Source organism: Mesocricetus auratus, unplaced genomic scaffold, assembly GCF_017639785.1.
Source record: "Mesocricetus auratus isolate SY011 unplaced genomic scaffold, BCM_Maur_2.0 Super-Scaffold_100676, whole genome shotgun sequence".
NCBI lineage: Eukaryota > Metazoa > Chordata > Mammalia > Rodentia > Cricetidae > Mesocricetus > Mesocricetus auratus.
The window spans coordinates 85,800,518-85,822,580 of NW_024429266.1; the positions used below are offsets into that span (position 1 = coordinate 85,800,518).

Consider the following 22,063-nt stretch of genomic DNA (forward strand, 5'->3'; position numbering starts at 1 on the left):
GTGAAGGGCAATAATTTAAGAAACAAATAGAGAGGCCGGAGAGATGACTCAGCAGTTAAGCGCACTGGTTCCTCTTCCAGAGGACCCAGGTTCAATTCCCAGCACCCTCATGGCAGCCCACGACTGTCTGTAATTCCAGTTCCAGGGGACCCAACACCCATGGCAAAACACCAATGTTTTTTCTACAGAGTGAGTTTCAGGACAGCCAGCCTGATTTTGCCTGTATGTACATGCATACACTCAAATGCAGTTCTGGTGCCTGTGGAATTAGAAGAGAGCCTGTGATCCCTCCTGGAACTGAGGCTATAGGTGTCTATGAGCTGCCATGTGCGTGCTGGGAACCAAACCCAGGTCCTCTGCAAGAGTAGCCATTAGTTTTAACCACTGAACCATCCTTCCAGCCCCAATATTTAGTTTCTTTTTTTAATTTTTCAAGTCAAGGTTTCTCCTTGTAGCTTTGGAGACCAAGCTGGCCTCGAACTCACAGAGATCCTCCTACCTCTGCCTCCTGAGTGCTGGGATTGAAGGTGTACGCCTCCACCACTACCCTGCTATTTTGCTTCTATGCAAAAACTCAGGATAAGTATAGCTGTCTATTGCCAGCAGGTGGCGCCACAAAATCACACCTAGCAAGAAAATCGTTGCTCTCTTCCTAAAGAGACTTATCTCAGTGTCTCAGACCCTACTAGGCTTTACAGACGTCTCCAGACTTGTGAGGCTGTGGGGGAGGGTGTTCATCTAGCTCAGGCGGAAGCCCTGCTTACCACTGAATCGTCCTGCCCAGCGTAATCCCCAACAAATTAAAGATAGAAAATACGCAGTGACTGGGCTTAAATCAGTAAAGCGTTGGCCCTCTAAGCACAAGGACCTGATTGGATATTCAGCGCCCGCAATAAAGGCTAGGTATAGAGCACATTCGTGTTTAAGTGCGGAGACAAGCAGGTCTACCGGTGCTCTCCAGGTAACCAGGGTAGCCAAACTGGCAAGCTCTGGCTTCAGTCAGACCCTGCCTCAGAAACTAAGGTGGAGGGGCTGAAGCCATGGCTCAGAGGTTAAGAGCAATTACTGCTCCATTTATTTTTTAATTGTAATTTTTATTTTTTTCTGTTGAGACAGGGTATCTCTGTGTAGCCATGGCTGTCCTGGAACTCACTCTGTAGACCAGGCTGGCCTCCAACTCGCACATCCTCCTGCCTCTGCCTCCCCATTGCTGGCATTTAAGGTGTGCGTCACCACTGCGCAGCTGCAATTACTACTCTTTCAGGTTTGGTTCTTGGGTCACAACAGTTTGTAGCCCCAATCCCAGGGCTCAATGTCTTCTTGGGAGACCTTTGAGGGCACCAGGCATGCACGTGATACACCCCTGCAGGTAAAACAATCATACACATAAAAATAAGTAAAACCTTTAAAAAATAATAAGATAGAAAGTAATAGATGAAGACATATATTCCTGATGTCAGCCTCCAGCCTCCGTACACACGCGCGCGCGCGCACGCGCGCGCACACACACAGGTACAATGCATGCGCACACACAGATACACATACAATTACATGGAGTGCACACACACACACACACAATACAGCAGATTGTCGAAGCACTTGCCCTATGGGAGACGCAGGAACCAGAGGAACCAGAGAAAATGAGACGTAGAGAAACTGGCAGACCAGCAAAAACCTCCCAGGAAGTGGATTTCACAGTCACACCTAGAGAAGTCACAGAGCTGTCAGCAAGCCAATGTGATAAAACAATAAACTCAGCCTTTGCAGGCACGCAGAAGGCTCTGCCTACTCACAGCGGTCTTCTGACCCTGATCTTCCGGCTGGCTTTGACACCTGGTGAGTGTGAGGCCTGTGGGAAAGGCCATCTTTGAGCACTTACAGCCTGGGACAGTGATAAATAAAGCTTATTGGACAAGACAGCCAACACAACCTTCTCTGTCCTTTGCTGGGAGACAGAACGTCTCCGTGACACCTCATACTCAACCAGACTTTTCCTTTCTCTTCCACACCTCTCTCCCATCAGTGTGAAGAGTGTTTGGTTAAGCCAGGTACCCCAGGACTAGAGGCCAAGGAACATTCTACTGACCTACAGAAGCTCAGACCAACCCCTGGCATCTCTCCCCAACCCCTGTGGCCATGGTCTCCCTCCACCATCCAGACCTGTGACTTCGGCTTACCCTGTCTGAAGGCGAGGATGTAATTATATCACTAGACCCTAGATAAATGATAAATGAATGTTTATTGGGGAACAATCGCACAGAAAAATGCAAAGAACCACAGCAGCGATGCCCTGTGCTTCCTACCGGAGCCGCTGACCCACCAGAAGGAAAGCCCAAAGGAAAACCTCAAGCTCCTCTTTCTGCTTCTGGCCGCCTGAAACCACACCCAAAGGGGTGTGACCAATCTTATAGGTCCACAAGCCAGATGCCTACACCTGTCCACCACCACAGGCACCTTTCACTAGCCTGTCCAGAAGCGAGGAAGCCTCTCTCTACTTGCCAGGAGGCTGTGACTCTGTCTGCCCACCTCACCCAGTAACCGAGATGTCCTCACTTTACTGTAACCTATTAGCTCCCATGGGCTCACAAAAGCTCAGCTTTTTTTTTTTTTTTTTTTTTTTTTTGGTTTTACAAGACAGGGTTTCTCTGTTTTGGAGGCTGTCGGTCCAGCCTGGCCTCGAACTCACAGAGATCCGCCTGCCTCTGCCTCCCGAGTGCTGGGATTAAAGGCGTGCGCCACCAACGCCCGGCTAAGCTCAGTTTTACAACAAGAACTTGGACTAGCAAAGATCTATCTATCCACAGTGACCAGTGCATCCAGCTGCCCATCACAAGGAGCCAGGAATGTGAAACATGTTAATGGTCAGGGATGAGTTGTCATCATGTGACTGAAGGCTGCACGCCCTCCCCCACCCCCAGCCCTCCCCCATTGCCTCATGCCTTCCTCTGAGCTGGGTTAGTCACACCTCCACCACGGGTCAAGAGTCAGGGCCTCCTGGGGCTCTCTGGGGAATTCCTCACTGCTCAGAGGGCCTCCAATGCCTGCCTCATCTGCTCCTCCTGCCACACCTTGGTCCCCTCACTAACCCGTCCTCTCAGCACCCTAGGTGGGCTCGCTTTGCTCTCCTGCTCTAGCTGAGGACACTCCCCTCCTCTTTCCCACACCAGAATCCACACGTGGCCCAGGTCCAAGAAACCACGAACCCCTAAGAGGTCACGGTGGTGACACTCTTTCCATGACAAGATAAAAATAACAACTCCATTGAGTAACTCTTAGATGCCAGGTACCCACTTGTCCTAACTCCCTACCCAGTCTTCAGAAACCTCTCTCCTTCCCTCTCCCACTCATACCCTCCCCTGTTGGATCCCCTATGCCCACAGATCCCTGGGGAAAACAGAGGGCTGAGGAAGCCTACCCCCTTGTGAACCCTGGATGAGGAAGTGACTGCCAGAGGTCACTGTCTTGGTCAGTTCCTGTTTAGGGAGCAAAGATGCCAAAGTCTGTTCCTTTTTCTGATGAAAAATGTAGGGGTTTTGAGAGAACCAAGTTCCCAGAACTATTGCTGATGCTATGAGCTGGCCATGTCTGAAGGATCTGCCAAGGCTCCCTAGGCCTGCTCCTCATGGCTGAGTGTCTAGGGGCAGTTTTGGAAATGATGTCTTGTACCCAGGACCTTCCTTCCAAGTTAGGGGCAGATGCATTGGGATGGGCCTGGCTTCGGCCTCCTGTTTCCTCCCTTCGGCCTCAGTGGAGAACTTACTCAGAAGGGAGGCCCTCTCCAGGCTTTTGCCTGCCTTCTTGGAAGGCCTGGAGGCTGGGGGGCAGGGAGGGGGGCTGTTCATTTGGACTCAGTTGACTGGGTCAGTTTGGGAAACTCCAGGTCTACGGTGCTTTGAGATTGAAAGCCACCCTGCCCTGGGGGGTAGACAGCTTAGCAAAAGTCATTTCTGTGCCCAGTCTTGAACTAGTCGCTTATAAGGCCCAGCAGAATGACCAAACAGCACCCATTTGTGTGCAATCGGAACCTTCTAGGCAGTCCAGGAGTATGGGGAGTGTGGAAGGTAAGGGGAGCAGGAAAATTGGGTTGTGTCAATAACCCCAAATCAGAACCTAGAGCGAAAATGTATGTAAATCAGGATGACACTGAGATTAGAATCAAGGCCTGAAGCTCAAGGCCTCTTGCGAGTGACAGTGCCAGCCTGTCCTGGATCTGGGTAGTGAAGGGACCAGACCCTCACCCAGCCCCTGCTTTATTAAGCAGCCATGACAGGCTACAGAAAAGACCCAACAAGACAAAGGCCCCTGACTCAGCAACATGTGCAGTGTTCCTAACCTTCCAGTCACTAGGAAACCAGATACTCTCTATGTGGCAAGGAACCAATCAGAAGTTAGCTGGCGGGTTCCGGATGTCCTTTATGGTACCAATGGAGTACAGAGCATAGCAACCACCCTTGGAGGCCATAGCAACCATTCCCACAGGGGCAGCTGGCCAATCAACTCAGGACAGGTTGCCCAAGCCTGGAAGTGCATCAATCCTGAGACTGTTGCTATGCAACTAGCAACCCCCCCTCCCCCAGACTCTCCCCTTGCTCTACTCCAATAAATTCCCTGCCCTAAGGTCCCACCTGGTCCTTCTCATTCCACCCACCATGTTGGACAGATGAGGACCCGAGTTAATACAGTTGACTCCTTTAATTATTTAAAGACTCTTTGCTTTTGCATTGGATCGGGTCTCTTGGTGATTTGGGGGTTCAGAATCTGGGCACAACAGGTAGCAGGTACCCTATATGTGCTGACTCCATGTTTGCCCAGCTTTGACACTGATCTGTTGTTGTTTGTGTTGGACCTGCCCAGTTTCTTCCTCATCCTTCACATTTATTCAACAAACACTTCAGCAGTCTTTGCTCTACTAGGTAGTAGGACCCCCAAGGCATGTGAGACCCAGAGGGTCCCTGTCTTTGTAAAGCTAGTATCTAACTAGGGAGATAAACTTAAAAGCCACTTGCCCACAATCCATTGTGAAAGGAACAATTGTAAAGGCCACGGAAAGTGACAGCCCGAAAGATACCGGAGGTCAGGGGAGAATTCATACGCAACAAGACATGGGGCCGATGGGTATTTTGTGTGTACAAATGTGGGGTCCTGGGGTTGGAACTGAGATCACCAGGCCTGGCCTCAAGCCTCTTCACCTGCTGAGCCATCTCACCGGCCCAAATGCTATTACCGATTGAACTCATCATCCCAGTGGAAAGTGGCGAGAGCCCGGATCGGTTGGCGCCTGTTCCAGGCAACAGAAGGCCAAGCTCCTAGAACCCACCTAGGGTCCTCCATTACCTTCCCACCTCTTAATCCCCAACCTGCTCGGATACTTTGTTTCTGTTCAGCTGACGCTTTCTAGAACCCCCCCCCCCCCACTCCCTCACCCCAGCCCTGCTTCTCGAGTCTCTACAGCACTGTACACAGAGGGTTCCAGGTTCGTACCCACGTCAAGCCCTCATTGCCCTCCCTCGCTGCCTGGCAACGGCAGTTTCCTGAGGGTCTAGCCTCATCCCTTCCACCCCAAGTGGGAACTCTCTGCCTAAAGGTCCCTGTCTCAAGCCCAGAGGAAAGGGGCCTAAAACATTTAGTGACATCACTGGCCACAGCTTTCCAAAGACTTAAGGCTAGCACTTGCGGGAGCCCACTGCCTGGTGCTGGTCCAGCCCCTCAGCAATCTCCTTTGCTGGAGGACAGAGGGCAGCATCTGGACGGGCTGGGGGGGGGGGGGGACCATATTCAGGTGGCCTTCCCAGGCACCCTGTAGGCTCACAGGCCTGAGCCAGAGACCCCGACAGGCAGGAGGCCTCGCTGTCCTGGGGAGTCTGCGGTGCCTCTCTCCAGGTGTCGCACACACCCCTCCTCCACATCCCGTCTCTGAGGACTCAGATGCTGGCAGGGAGAGGCTAGAACGCTCGGCATGGGAAAGAAGTTCCCGAGGCAGTGGCCGGGATAAGCACGCGGTCCTCTGGCGCTTGCCCCCGGCCCTCCCTGCAGGCTGCGCGTGCCCGGGCTGCCCGAGCGCGGCGCCGCGGGAGGAATTCCAGCTATTTCCTCTGCGCCGCGCGGTATGTGGCCTGCTCGCCTCCCGCCGCGCGCGGCCCCGTCACCAGCTGACTGCCAGCTGCCCCCGGCCTCGCTGTGCTGCTCTAGATTCCGGCTGGCCAGCCGCCGCCTCGTCCCGGGTCACCAAACCGGCCTTTCCAGCAGCTTGAGATCTGTGCCACTTATGCCAGAACCTGTCCCCGGCCCGCGTGGAAATGCCGGGTGGGCACAGCACCCACGCGAGGGCCAGGCATCTGGGTCTGAAGCTACGAGTTCCTTAACCTAGCTCCCAAGCCTCAGTTTCCCCGTTATGCAATGGAGACTTCATCTGGGTTGCGACAAGGTTAAGTGAGAAGAAGAAAGGTTGGGACAAGTGTCAACTGTATTTTCGTTCCTCTAGGTCATCGCTAGTGTTCTTTATTTTACTTCCCTCGCTCGATCTTGTGCTGGCCTGTTTCCAGCCTGGCTTGTCTCTGGAACAGTCAAGGCCGGCTTTCCTGAGAGTCCTGTAGGCGGCTGACTCCTGCTGGACCTGCTCGGGACTGGGGCCTCACTTTTGTGCTAGCTATCTGTCCATCCATCCATCCATCCATCCATCCATCCATCCATCCATCCATCCATCCATCCACTCATCCATCCATCCACTCATCCATCCATCCATCCATCCATCCACTCATCCATCCATCATGTATTATTTGCATTTGTCAAAGTTTCCCAGGCTGGCCTCGAACGCATGAGCAATCCTTCTGCTTCCGGTCCCCTAGTGCTGGAACGTTAAGCCGTGAACCCCTATGCCCGGCTTGTGTGTGTGTGTGTGTGTGGGGACTTTAGATGCTCGATAGTGAATCCTCATTGCTTTTAAACATTGCCCTCCGAACTGCAATCACTGTTTGGAAGGCAGGAAGGTCAGTTATTTATATATTTTTAAATGATGTCATTGTTGTCTGCCAGAAAACCACAGGTGGTGGTTAGGGAAAATTGAAGGTGCAGATGGCAATAACAGGTCTGCAAACGTGGAGTCGGTCATTTTGTGTCTGAAAAGAAGATGGCCACAACGACCTCTCTGGGACCCTCTTTTCCTAGTACAAAGAAAGGTCCTTGTTGTCTGTTTGGCCTTTAACCCTTCTGCATAGCTGAGGAGACAACCCTGAGTGTCAGGGAGGGGAGGAAACAGACAAGTTTCCTCCTGGCCACCCACACCTGCCTCACCACACCCACAGCCGCAGCTGGGACACCAGGAGTTGGAAAGCCCCGGGTTTCACCAGGCCTAACCACCGAGCTCTTTGCACAAGCTGCCCTGCACCGTGGAGCAGCCCGACGTTTCTCCTGCCCGCCCTCTGTTTAGACCTGGTAACTTCCACCCGAGCCTGCACCCCAAGGCCAAGCACCAGCCCCTTGAATCGATGCGTGTCCACACAGTCCCCACACATGCGCCAGCCACAGGCCGCGTATATCCAGGTGCAGACAGAACCAGGGAGGCGGGTGCTATAAATATCCCGGTCCAGCGGCGGCAGGCAGCCTGAGCTCTGGGACAGCGGCTCCCCACCCGCCTGCTCCTGGGCCACGCACTTCCGGCCATCAGAGCGCTGCAAACCAGTCTCTCTGAGCTGGGAGGAGGGGACTTCATCAGTATCAGAGGCCTGGATTTCCTCTCTTCCCCCAAGAGCCTCTACGGGCCCAACCTGAACCTTTGTCCTCAGCCCCGGGCCCACCTCCCTAACTCAGAGGTCACACGCTATTTCCTTCCTCTCCTTATTTTCAGACCCCCAGGGTACGCTATGGGTGGCCGGATCTCTCAGAAATGCAGGGTGCTCTTTGAATTGGTGAGAAATGCCTTTAGTTTAAAACGGGAGAGGACAGGAACGTCAAGCTCCAATGTCACATAAACCAGGTGTGGTGGGTATAATCAGAAAGGTAGAGCAGGAGGCTCAGAGGTTCAAGACCATCCTCTGCTACACAGCAAGGTCAAAGACCAGCCCCGGGACACTTGAGCCCCTGTGTCAAAAAAGATAAAATATGACACTAAATTTTTGATCCAAGGCAGCAGACCTACCAGTGGCAATGAATCGCAGAGTTCATGCAAAGAAGGAAGGCAAGTCCACCGGAAGATGAGGGCTGCCTGCCCCAGCAAGCCCGTGGAAGTTCAGTGGGACATTCTCTCCTGGGTCTGCTGGGTGTGGAGTTTGGTGAGATACAGTACTGCATTCCATTCAAGAGGGTGCCAGTTTCTCTTAGCTTCAACTGAGAAAAGGGGTAGGTTCAGGGGACTCAAACATAGACTTTTCTTTCTTTCTTTGTTTTTTTCGAGACAGGGTTTCTCTGTATTGTTTTGGAGGCTGTCCTGGAACTTGCTTTATAGACCAGGCTGGTCTCGAACTCACAGAGATCTGCCTGCCTCTGCCTCCCGAGTGCTGGGATTAAAGGCGTGTGCCACCAATGCCTGGCAAACATAGGCTTTTCTGTAGGGTGTTCAGCAGCCTGGGACAAAGTGTAAAAGGATTGAGGCAGCTTGAAGATGAACAGTATGGATCTAAAGCACCGTTCTTCAAATGGGGCTGCAAAAATAAACTTTTAACTAGACAAGTAAATCCCTATTTAAAGCGCAGTGGGTAGTCTTCTAAAAATACAGTCACATCCCTCTTCCGGTGTGAGAGCTGGCTCTAGACACGGCTGGAAAAAAAAACCCTGCAAGCATTGACTCCTACCCAGAAGGCACTGTTAACTCCCCCATTTTACAGACGGAAAGGTGGAGAATGGATGCGCCTGGAATTCTAGCACTTGGGAGGCTGAGAGACGAGAATGTCGATAAGTTCTAGGCCACCCCAGGAAACACAGACTTTGTATCAGGAAGAGAGAGAGAGTGTGTGAGAGAGAGAGAGGAGAGAAACTTGGGTGGATTGCTACTGAGGACATACAGGCTAAGTAGCTTCTGACAGAGACTCAGCAAGGAGACCTGAACCCCAGCATCTTGTTCCTGAGTCACGTGTTGAGGGTAGTCACTATTTCTGTCTTTCACAATGACAGTAACCTTTCTATTGCACTCGCCTGCCTCTAGCAGAGCCAACTGTAAGGGGGTCGAGGAAGGTGTCACACAAGGAGGTGAACTTCCTGAAGAGATAAAAGGATGAAACCCGGTGCAAACTGACTTCATCAACCTGGAGTCTAATGACAGCAGTTGACTCCCAATGTGCTTAAGCCCAGTGCAATTTGAAAAAAAAAAGTTTCCTGGTGTAATACAATCCCTGGTTCACAAGAAAACATTAATTGCATAGAAACAACTCAGACCACATGTCAAGTCTTCCAAGAGGGTGGATTCTAGAGATAGGCAGCTAGCTGTACTAGCTAACGGGCCTAAGGGAGTCTAGCCTGGTCTCAGTCACACAGATAGTGTAGAGGTTATTTTGGTTATTAGCCACCTCTGGTTCTGGTTGGGGGAGCTGGGAGGAGCCTCAGGCTATCAGGATCATTTAGATTACTAGCCACCTCGGATCCTGGTTGTCAGAACTTGATATGGTCAGGCCAGACAGATAACACAGATTAATTGGGCCCATGTCTCAGTTTTCTGGATGGAAGAACAGGGCTTTCATCTCTCGAATTGGAAAGACAATCCTGTGTGCTGAACACTCCTGGTTTCTCTGGAGATCTGTGGGTTCCGGGGCCTCCATGGTATGCTCCCGGTCTAGCTGGACCATACTCACTGGACCTGATGGCTTTCCAGCAGAACCTGGAAAACCTGCTCTGTAGCCATGGTATGTAGAAGGAAATGCCCTTGTGACAGAATTCCAGATGGACTCAGACCTTGTTGGCTACCAAGGTCAGAATCAGAACCAGGACAGGCCTTCCTGTGCACAGGGCAACCAAAGGGCATCTTTGCTAAAATTGATGTAACAAGGCCAGGAAACTAGGAAGGGACCGAAGAGACTGGGGGAGTCCTCAAGGGAGGGGACTAAGTGGAAGGGGAATCTTAGCAGTGAGTAAAGTGGAAACAGGGAGACCAAGAAACAGTAGGAGCTAGGGATAGAGCAACTGAAATTAAATGTACACGAGGACCCCATGTGGAAACTTGTTGTTTTGTAAGCTAATTTCAAAATTGTTTTAAATGCTGGCTGTGGTGGTACACATCTCTAATCCCAGAACTCAAGAGGCAGAGGCAGGTGGATCTCTATGATTTTGAGTCCAGCCTGGTCTATATAGCAAGTTCTAGAGCAACCTGTGTTATACGGTGATACTCTCTGCCTCCAAAAAACAAATGACAACAATTAAATACCCTTTTATGGTTGGTGAGTACCTATTGCTGAAGATAACCACGCACTTCAGTAACGGCCCAGGGGCCCCTGAGATGGAACTGACCTGTATGGCCCCTCCCTGATCCTAGCTTCCATGGTACCAGAAGGTGCTGGCAAGCTTCCAAAGGAGGAAGGCAACCAACAGTCCCACCCAGCTACGATGCCTATGAGCCACATCACAGCATAGCACAGTTCACCCTACGGGTGCACCAGCGGCAATGGCACAGTTAACCCTACGGGTGCACCAGCGACAATGGCACAGTTAACCCTACGGGTGCACTAGCAGCACACACGCCTTGGTGGTAACCAGCAGCTCTTTAACTGGGCTTAAGACTTGCCCAACAAGAGATGGTGGTTGTTGGAGAAGAATCTACAACCACCCTCCTAAACCAGAATAGCCCCTAACAGTAATCTGTAAACATTTGTCCTTACATCCACAGATAAGGGTAGCCTTCACGCCCCGCCCCCAAATCAAGGAAACTTGTCTTTGCCACAGACAGTGCCCACTATAGAAAACTACAGCCAATCAACACGAGACCTGTGGGGCCCGGTCCCAATGGGCACATCCACAAAGGCTCAGAAAGCTCCGCAGAAGACGGCATGGAAAGACGGTAAGAGCCAAAGGGTCAGGGACTTTGCTGCGAGATTGGGTCTCCTAGAAACATCGGAAGCTACACCCTTAAAGTCTCACCAACACGACTGCCCAAAGGTGAGCCGAACAAGGAGGCCACCAAGGAACATGACAAACTGCAGAGGAAAAAGTCCACTCCAGGTCTCAGCCCTACACAAAGAACTACAGGCAACTGAGCAAAGCCGGGGCTGGGAGAGGCGGCCCTCCAACAGGGACTGTTGTGACAGTCCTGACCGTGTGTTTTGGGGAGGACTGTGTGGGAACTTGGGAACTTTGGGCAGAAAAGCCATTGAGTGTTGAAACCTCAGTGAACTGTTCTGTAGGAGCTTGGAAGATGCTGAGAGCAACACGGATGATGGATGCCTGGCTTGTGAAATTTCGGAGGGAAGCAAAGACTCTATCGGGCCTTTTATGTGAAGAATCTGCAGTATCCAGTCAGCTGGGGCTAAGAGTTGGCTGAGGTTAACCCGAGTAAAACCTTGCTTTGCTGGGGCACTGGATGCTGGCCAGCTGGGACTGAAGAGTCACCTGTGATTAAGAGGACACCGGCATCACTGAGGTGAAGTCCTCTGGGAAGCGTTTCCTCGGGCTCAGCACACAGATGCTACAGATGCTGTGGTTCAGAGGTGGCCAAGGTTGTACCTCCCGCTGGCAGCTAAACTTGGTAGTGTAAGAGTCACCCTAGTTCTGGGTGGTGGTGGCGCACGCCTTTAATGCCAGCGCTTGGGAGGCAGAGGCAGGCGGATCTCTGTGATTTCGAGGCCAGCCTGGTCTACAGAGCGAGCTCCAGGACAAACAAAGCCAGAGATACACAAAGAAACCCTGTTTAAAAAAAAAAAAAGAGTTGGGGCTGGAGAGGTGGCTCAGAGGTTAAGAGCACTGACTGCTCTTCCAGAGGTCCTGAGTTCAATTCCCAGCAGCCACATGGTGGCTCACAACCATCTGTAATGAGCTCTGTGCCCTCTTCTGACCTTCAGGCATACAAGCAGACATAACGCTGTGTATATAATAAATAAAATCTTTTTTAAAAAAGTCACCCAGTGGTGCTGGTTTTGAAGGCACGAAGGGGTCGTGGAGAGCATCTGAGGCTTGGCATTGTGTGGCAGGGTTGGAGTTCCAGAAGAGAGCCCAGGAGAGGCAATTGGCGAAGCTGCATCCCAGTTGAAGCAAGATCTCCAGCATTTTTGGAGAGGCCAGTACCATGGATGATTACCAAGAATAGCAGCAGCCGTGGATGGAGCCAGCAGAGCCAGCTGGAGTCTAGAAGAAAAGCTGTGTGTACGTACGGCAGAGGGCAGAGCCAAAGCTCCTCCTTTGGGCGAGCCCGAAAGATCATGAGTGAATCCCAGACATTGAACATTGAGTTAGTTACAACACTGGAGTTTGGTTTTGCTCTGTTCAGATTGTGAGTGTGCTCTGGTTCTTCTCTCCTGAAGGAAGAAAGTATTTAATTTACTTTTTACTTCACAGGAGCCCACAGTTGAGAGACCTGGAATTTCAAAATGGTTTGGATTTTTAAGAAGGACTGGTTATTTTACTTTTTTTTTTTTCCGAGACAGGGTTTCCCTGTATAGCTTTGGAGGCAGCCTTGGAACTAGCTCTTGTAGACCAAGCTGGTCTCGAACTCACAGAGATCCACCTGCCTCTGCCTCCCGAGTGCTGGGAGTAAAGTCATGCGCCACCATTGCCCGGCCAAGAGGTTGAATTTTTAAAGACTGTGAGACTGTTTTTAAAAACTTGGAATATTTAAGCTGGACAGTGATAGCGCACACCTTTAATCCCAGCAGAGGGATTAAATTGCCCCTCCTCCCAAAACTGAGGTGTTTATATTACAATGTTGGTATTAATGTACGACCTGGGGGAAGAACAAGAAAGAAAGGGTTATGGCTTAACAGCGATGCGCCTGTGCGTCAACTTTACAAGGGGTCAATTGTGCTGACTAGTTTTAGGTCAACTTGGCACAAGCTACAGTTACCTGAGAGGAGGGAGCCTCGACTAAGACAGTGCCGCCATAAGATCCAGCTGTGAGGCATTTTCCTAATTAGTGACTGATGTGGGAGGGCCCAGCCCATTGTGGGTGGGGCCATCCCTGGGCTGGTGGTCCTGGGTTCTATAAGAAAGCAGGCTGAGCAAGCCAGCAAGCGGCTTCGGGGTCAGTTCCTGCCTCCAGGTTCCTGCCCTCGCTGCTTTCGACGACAAACTGGCATATGAGACTGTGAGTGAAAAAAAAATCTGTAGATCTGACCACAGTGCCCTGTCTTCTACATGGCATTCAGACTTACTATCCCATCCTCTCTCTTTCTGCCACTCTGCAGCAGGCCCAGCCCCACCTGTGTCTCAGAAACGGAAAGGTCACTGAAGAGTCCCTCTTAGTCCACCAGCTTCATCCCCGTTATGAAGGGCTTTTCCTAGGAGCCTATTTAAGAAAGCGAGATGTGTTAAGGAGAGTAAACAGGACTCTTGCAAACAAGGCGTCCGGTGACGCCAGAGCACAGCAGAGGATTCTGGGCGTCTAGAAAACCACAGGATGAGAAAGCATTGTGCTGATACTGGAGCCAGCACGAGGAGCAGCGCTCCTTCCTAAGGCCGTGCACTCTCTCCTTCAGTCAGCAAGCAGCAAGCTCTGCTTCCTCAGTATCCCCTGGTCCTTCCCCTGTCCCGGAAGTGCCCTATGTAATGGGCAGAGGAATGCCTGGAGATGATTACTACTCTGAGTGAGCCTAGAGGAATGGGCCTGGCCTCCAATTAAGACCAAGCCAAGCCCGGGAGAGGAACTAAATGAAGACAAGGCCCTAGTGATTAACTGGGGTCTGGGCAGCCAGGAACTGAATGAAGCCTGCACATGCGCCCTTACCAAGATGGTGAGCAGCTGTGTGCTCTGAAACAAGGACCACGGATCAAAAAGAAAATCCTCTCCCCGTAAGTCAAAGGTTTTCCTGCCAAAGCAGTTTACGGCGTGTGCAGAAGGGGAGCAGAGTGAGGAAAGGTCTTTATGTTTCAGTTTGTGCTGCCGTGAGAGTGGGGCCAGCCTTTAGCGCACAGCTGACCTACAAGGGGTCATATCCGTAAAGAAAACCGACTCTCCAGTCCCAGGAGCCATCAGTTGTTGATAGTTCCTCGGACTGGGGGCTGGGGAGTCTTTTGTGAGTGGTTTTGCATGGAGGTATAAGCTTTCAGCCAGGCTGGGACTTCCGGCTACCTTGGTCTGCCCTAATATCTGGGAGGATTGTAGCTCTGACTTTTTTTTAGCAATGGCCCATGTGACAAGTGTGTCCACAAAGCCCCGGATGTGTGCGGTGCAATGGGGAGAGGAGGAGACTTGGTGATTTCTAGCCAAACAGGAAACTCATTTGTCAGGGAGAAAAACCTCGTTTAAGGCCAGTGGTTAATGTGCCAGAGTCAGAATTGTCACAACTGTTGACTGTGAGAGTAGACAGACAAGAAGCCTCAAGACACCTGCAGAGAGTTTCTGTGCTGGGTAAGGGGCTTCTCCTGACATGCCCCAGTTAACAAATGGAGAGGAGCTCCTGCACCCCAACACTCGACTCATCCCCACCATCTGCCTTTTCCAGCTTGTGGGTCCTGAGAGCACCCTGGTTTCCCAGCTTGCTAATTCCCCCCAAGACTTTGGCATCCTACGATTGGGGAGCTCTCCCCCACAATATCCGATCCCTATGCCCAGTCCTGAATCCCTTCCTCCTTACTCTTTTGGAGTTCCTAATCCAAGGTGGGCAAGGTGTCCTGGACCCTCAATCTAGTGTTTAAGCCTACGCACACTAGGAAATGAGTTTCCTAGTCTCTCACCGTACCCCTCCGGGCCTCTCCTCGCCATCCTCTCAATCAGGGCACTGGTCTTCTCTCATAACCCCATCGCTAGGCCTGGACATGAGTCAGGTGTCCTTACCCCTCATTGTCACCTGCTAAGTTTCTCCATAACCCTTGTGACCTACGTTGAGTTTATGTTATGTGAACCACTACTGCCTTCTCCTGCCCCGGCCCCAGATCACTTTTCTAGTACATTAGATCCTGGTTTTCCTCTACTCTTAGCTTTCTCATACCATTTTACTTCAGCACACATGTGGAGATGACCCCTGTGCATGCCCAACCTCTGAGCCCATCGATCTTCCCATCGCTCAACCCATGGCTGGGACTACTGATGAGAGTACCTCCGTCATGATCTCAGTCCTCTGTACCCCATTCTTTCGGTTTCATCTCACTGCAGGCATCCTTTGACCCCCCCACCCCAGCACCTCTCACCTCTCAGTCCCTCCCCCCTTGACCTTTGCCCACCCTTCTTGTCTCCTTCCTGACCCAGAATCAAGTCCATGGTCAGTCATTATACCAGCATGTAAGGACTCAGGCACTATGTTGGTCCGCCCCTGTCACCTGGCAGAATGCACTCAGGCAGTGCCCTGGTCAGCCCGGGGTTCCATGATTGGGTAGACTGCACGCAGATGCAAGGGACCCTTTATTAAAAGGTTTATTTTTTGTATATACAGTGTTCTGTCTTCGTGTATCCCTGCAGGCCAGAAGACGCACCACATCTAATTACATCACGTGGTGGCTGGGAATTGAACTTAGGACCCCTGGAAGACTAGCTAGTGTTTTTAACTACTGAGCTCTCTCTCCAACCCCGCAAAGGACCCTTTAAAAGAAAGACCTGTACCCACTCACCCTCTCTTTGCTGCTCCTCTCTCTTCCGTTTCTCTTTCTCGCTGTTCCCCTGGGGCAGACAGGACTTTTCCTGTCTCCCTCCTCTTTTCTGTGCTCTCTCTGTCCATCTCTTTACCTCTTTTCTCTTTCCTTCCCCCTTCCCTCTGCTTTCTAATAAAACTTCTCACTAAGCTCTGTCTGCCTGTCGTGTTTGTCCCCCTCCTCGGTCACCCTAGATAGCCATGGAATCCACCAAGGTCCCCCATGCAAGGTTCCCCTCTCTGTATCCTAACAGCCCCTCTGCATGCCCTCCTGAAAGCAGACTCAGTCACTGTCTGTCTCTTCCAACCACAGTTGAGTACAGCCAGAGGAAAAACAGACCGGCTTTAGAAGCCATGGTGATGGTGAGCTGGGTGCCCTGGTTGATTTTATGTCAACATGACAGAAGCTAAAGTCATCTGAGAGAAACTCAATTAAGAAAGTACCTCCATAAGATTAGGCTGTACACAAGCCTGCAGGGCATTTTCTTAATTAGTGACTGATGGGGGAGGGCCCAGCCCATTGTGGGTGGGGCTACCCCTGGACTGGTGGTCCTAGGTTCTATAAGGAAACAGGCTGAGCAAGCCATGAGGAGCAAGCCAGTAAGCAGCACCCTCCATGGCCTCTGCATCAGCTCCTGCCTCCAGGTTCCTGCCCTGTGTGAGTTCCTGTCCTCACCGCTTTTGATGATGAGTTGATATATGGAACTAAGTGAAAGAAACTGTTGCTTCCCCAAGTTGCTTTTGTTCAAGATGTTTCGTCACAGCAATAGACACCCTACCTAAGACACTGGGGTGCAGTTCAATTGATAGAGTGTGCTCAAAGCTCTAGCCTCAGTCTTCAGCACTGCCGAAACCTAGCACAAGAAAGGATACCTGTAATGTCAAGACTCTGGAGGTAGAGGCAGGAGGATCAAAAAATCAGTTGGACAACATGGGAAGTTTGAAATCAGCCTAGGATATATGAGACCCTGTCTCAAAAAAAAGTAAATAAATTTATGAGAGTGTGATGGGGGTGTCCTTTTGTATATATGTTTCTCTTATTGGTTGATGAATAAAACATTGTTTAGCCAATAGAGGCAGAAAGATAGGTGGGACTGGAAGACAAGGAGAATTCTGGGAAAGGTAGGTAGAGAGGGTGGAAAAAAGGATGTCATGGAGGAACCAGGAGATGGAACACACCAGGCATTCTCCAGTAAGATAAGGCCATGTAGAAATACATAGACTTATGGAAATGGGTTAATAATTAAGACAGAGGTAGTTAATAAAAAGCACTAGCTATCGGACAACAGTTTTTTTTTTGTTTTTTTTGTTTTTTTTGTTTGGTTTTACGAGACAGGGTTTCTCTGTTTTGGAGGCTGTCGGTCCATCCTGGCCTCGAACTCACAGAGATCCGCCTGCCTCTGCCTCCCGAGTGCTGGGATTAAAGGCATGCACCACCAACGCCCGGCTTCGGCCAACAGTTTTATAACATAGCGTCAGTGTGCTTATTTGGGACTGAGAAGGGCAGCAGGACCTGGCAGAACAAAAAAAATCTCAAGCTACAAGGGTGAAACTCAAGCCACCCCCTCAACATTGTTCAATAGTCCTTTGAATAAGAAAAGCTTTTATTATTCTATGGGTATGTATAGTTGCCTGCATTTACATCTGTACCACACACATGCCCATTGCCCAGGGAGGCCACACGTCTACCAGAATCCCTGAAACTAGAGTTTCAGATGGTTATGAGCCACCATGTAGGCACTGGGAGCTACACGCGGGTCCTCTAGAAGAGCAGCCAGCGCTCTTAACCACTGAGCCATCTTTCCCACACCATGAGTTAGATCTTTGAAAAAGAAACTCTTCTGCCAATTCCTTCCTTGCCTACCCTGGGCACATCTGGACAGCCCACAGACCCAGATCACCAGAGTCCTGGGACCATTTGGGTGAAGATAGGTTAACTGTTCTGCTTGCCTGGTCTCACCATTGACACACTAAAAGTCTACTGGAGGCCATGTCTTCCTTTTCCTGCAAGAATTCCAGCTCCAAGGCTGGACACCAACATATACTTTCTCAAAGATGCTACTTACACTGTTATGTAAGCAGCCAGCCTCTCTGCACTCAGCATAAATCAAGTTAAACCATGAATGGGGAGGACAGTCCCATGCTACAGAACTATGTCATACCCTGGGCCCACAGCCCCACGGAACAGGGGAGAATCAAGGACTATATCATTAGCACTCCTTCTGCAGAGGTGAGCTTATGACCTGGGACTGGGGCAACCAGTCATAAGCTAGTCTGACTAGAATCTAAATCCCAAAGACTAGGGAGGGCCCCATGACTCCACTGGGAACCGAAGGTGTTCCAGAAGTTCCACTTGTGGGTTCTAGCTACAAGTCTCCATTGATGCCCCACACTTCTTCCGCTGTCCTATCCACCACACACACACACACACACACACACACACACACACACACACACACACACACACACACACAATTTTTTTAAGGGTCTTGCTATTTTGTTCTGGAACTTGTAATACAGACCAGATTAGTTTCATACTTGTGACAATCCTCCTGCCTTTGACTCTGGAGTGCTAGGTTTACAGGCATGCATCATAAAATAAAAAATTTTAAGCCCTCTCCTTCATGTTCCCAGCGTGAGGATTCCTGTTGTGTTTCTGGCTGCTTTCAGGTCCGCTCTCTTCCCCTTTGCTGGTCACTAGCAGGGCAGAAGGGCCGCGAGCCTGGACTGCTTCTTCTGTGGTGGGGAAAGCTGTATGTGACGCCCCACACAGCTGCTATTCGATCCTCTTACTTCTCATGCTCCATTTTAGCCTCCTGGAGGAGGCTCTGACATCCAATCCCATCAGCACTTTCTCCCTCAGGGAGAAGAAGGGAGTAACATGGAGCGAAAGGAATGAGAGGAATCAGAGCGAGTCTGGGAAGAGGAGGAGGCGATGGCTATTTTGATCCCATCACAGATGTCTGCATGGGACAGTGTCTCCATTATCAGCAAATTCTGAGGACATCCTCACATCAGTGCAAGGCCTAGTCAAAAAAGAAAGCTGGCCACAGCCCACAAGAGGGTCATGCACAAAGTCAAAATGCAAGGGAATTAATTCCCTGAGCCTCTGGAGCTGAGTCGAAGCATTCAGTGTGAAGACGGGAGCTGCATAAACATGGAAACGTGGGGTGGTGTTTGACAGGCAATAAGGACAAAGAGGGAGATCAAATCAGCTAAGCATTACCCCCTCCCAAAAGGTTGCATCTATAGTAATGCTATAGACATTTTTCCCTGGTAGAACTTATATAACTTACCAGTATAACACTAGTAACTGTTATACCAGGAAAGAAAACAAATTCAAGCTGGGTTTGGCTTTTTGGAGGAGGGAGTAAAATTCATAACTTCACCTTTAGTGTATGTGTAAATACAGCAATGGTGAAAGGGAAATTTGGAGGGGCAGTTCAGTGTTAGCACACGCTTTTGTTTCCAGCTCTCTGGAGGCAGAGGCAGGCAGATCTCTGTGAGTTTGAAGCCAACCTGGTCTACGGAGTGAGTTCCAGGATGGCTATACAGAGAAGTCCTGTCTCCAAAACAAAAGAAAGGGGAAAATTGGATTTCCCAAGCATTTTTGACCACAGCATTTTTTTTTAAATCATGAAACATTTCCTCTGGTGATCTATGAAACACAGAAGCTAGTGAGCTGTGGTTTTTTTGTTTTGTTTTGTTTTTGAGTTGAAAAGATTGACCTCCTGGTAGAATGTAAAGTGAACAGAAGAGGAAAATGGCCTGGCTTTGGAAAATACAATTATAGATTCAAACAGGGCTTGGGGTGTGGAATGTACCAGATGGAGAATGGAGGTTGTAAGTACTGGCTGAATGCTGGGTCTTAGGTTCCTTTTGTTTTGTTTTGTGAGAAAGAGTCTCCTGTAAGTCCCCCACATCCGTGTTTGTGTTTTAAAACTATCTTCCAGGTTGTTAGTAGATGAGTCTCATACTACTCAGCAAACTTGGAAATCTGACTTGAAGGAGAAGCTGAGAGTTTGTGATGTGGCTAGAACCACAGCATGCAAATTCTGTGTGATGTGGAAGTTAAGGGTGGGGGCCTTGAGAGAGGGAGGCAGACTGGCAAAGGGTGGGGAGTGGGGGATGGGGAATAAGAAAGATGAATGTGAAGTAGATGCCTAGATAGACAGGGGGCTTCAGTCAGGTTTCCCCATCCCTCAAGGCATTAGTGAAGCATCTTTGTCTCCTTGAGTGCATCCCCCTAAGTCTGGCACAGGGTTCTGTACTCATGAGAAGTGGAGGCAGGAGAACCAGGAGTTCAAAGTCATCAACTACATAGGGTTAGAGGCTGCTGTCAGAAAGACCCGTCATGCGTTCTCTCAAGCTATTACAAAACCAGGAACACAGTTGTGCCTTGTTATCAGGATTTATGTACAGTACACGACTGACCTGTGGTGTGCTAACACACACCTGGGAAGGTCTGCCTGCACCAGCACCACCAGGACTACAGATGTAATGGGAGTGCGTCAGCTCTTGGGTGCTGCCCGTGTAGTTCAGTGGTGGAGTCCTTGACTAGTATATGCAAGGCTCTGAGTTCCTTCCTGATTCCTAAGGGAGAGGAGGAAAGAGTAGTGGGGGAGGGAAGAAGAAAGAGGGGAGATGTCTCAGCTTCATCTTATGAGACCACCATCATATTTGTAGCTGGGGTTTCTTTCCAGCCTGATCTCACAGCCGATCAGCCCCAAATAAACACACATAGACTTTTATTAATTTATAAACTGTTGGCCGATGATTAGGGTTTCTTACTTGCTAATGCTCTCAATTATTAACCCATAACTATAATCTATGTATTTCTACATGGTCTTAGCTTACCAGAGAATGCATGGTGTGTTCTATCTTCCTTGTCTCTACATGGCGTCTCCTCTGGCAGCTTCCTTTTCTTCCTCCTCTCCCCAGCTTCTCCTTGTCTGGTAGCTCCAACTATGCTTCCTGCCTGGCTAGTAGTCGATCAGTGTTTTATTCATCAGCCAATTAAAGAAATGTATATACAGAAGGACATCCCCCATCATTTGTCCAAAGCATGTTATATATAACTGTCTTTAGGATCTTGACCTTGAAGATCTGAGCATGTTATACAACCTTCCTGTCCCTCTATTCCTTGTATGTATGACTGGTATGAAGACTGAATAAGAGAACATATGTAAAATGCTTATACAATATCCTTAGTAAGTTAGCAACATATTTTTGTTTGTTTGGGGTTTGACTTTGTTATTTTTGCTTTGTATTTGTTTTATTTGTTTGTTTTTGTTTGTTTTTTCAAGACAAGAATTTCTTTGTGTAACCTTGGCTATCCTTGAACTCGCTCTGTAGACCAGGCTGGTCTTGAACTCACAGAAATTTGTCTGCCTTTGCAACCTAAGTACTGGAGTTAAAGGTGTGCACCACCACTGCCTGGTCTGTTTTGTTTGTTCAATTGTTTGTTTTTTAAGGTGAGATCTCATTAGCACTGGCTGACCTGAAACTTGCTACGTAGACCAGGCAGACTTTGAACTCACAAGAATCTGCATGAGTGCTAGGATTGAAGGTATATGCTACCACACCCAATGTAGCAACATAATTCTTAGTAACAATTAAATAATGGGGAGAAATTCCTATCAGCAGAGCTGAATGTACTGGATAAACTTAACAAAAGAAGGATGGATAGACACAAGGGACCGTGGTCAGCTGGCTCACCAGCTCTCCCTTCCTTGTGACTGTATCATTGGAACAGAGGGTTTGGGGAGAAACAAAACCCATGAAGGTCTGTTGGTGCCAATGGGCCTTTGGAGATCAGGGGTCCCTTGGGCCACTCACACTCCCTTTTATTCGTAGAGATTTAATATCTACCTACCTAGTAAATGGCCATGATTTGAAGAAAAGGAGACAAGAAAAAGAATGGCTTGCTGCTGGTCCTCAGCTTTAGATAACCAGAGCCACAATGTTTTTTTAGGCACAAAGAAGATCATGTGTAAAACATTAGCTAAACGCAGATATAAATCTAGTGTTTGACCAGTCCAGATCTAGTCAATATGCTTTTCTACACTCTTTGAACAAACAAACAAACAAACAAAAAAACCCCGTCCAAAACCATAGCCCAGACATCCCAACTTCATCTCTCCTTCCTGTCCCAGACTGTTGACTGAACTCTTCTTGTTACCACAACCATAATTCATTCCAGTGATGATTCACATTCTTCTGCAAGAAAAAAAAATAGATGCTTGAAAGACAGAGAATTGCTCTTGTAATCACTTAGTAAGAATTCCTGGACCAGAATACAGAGCAAGCAACAAACAGGGATTTATGCTTAACCTCACGAGTTCCTTTTCCTCTCTTATTTTCACTGAAAG

At 49.6% G+C, this 22,063-nt stretch overlaps 1 long non-coding RNA gene across 2 annotated transcripts; it reads left to right on the plus strand.

The window, feature by feature from the left end:
* The first annotated feature begins 13,133 nt into the window (after positions 1–13,133).
* On the plus strand, positions 13,134–15,918 carry LOC121136928. Of its 2 annotated transcripts, none has more exons than XR_005874118.1 (3): positions 13,134–13,213; positions 13,314–13,917; positions 15,498–15,918. It is a non-coding gene; the product is annotated as an uncharacterized LOC121136928 (long non-coding RNA). The 2 variants fall into 2 exon arrangements; XR_005874117.1 differs by having other exon boundaries at positions 15,524–15,915.
* The last annotated feature ends 6,145 nt before the right edge of the window (positions 15,919–22,063 follow it).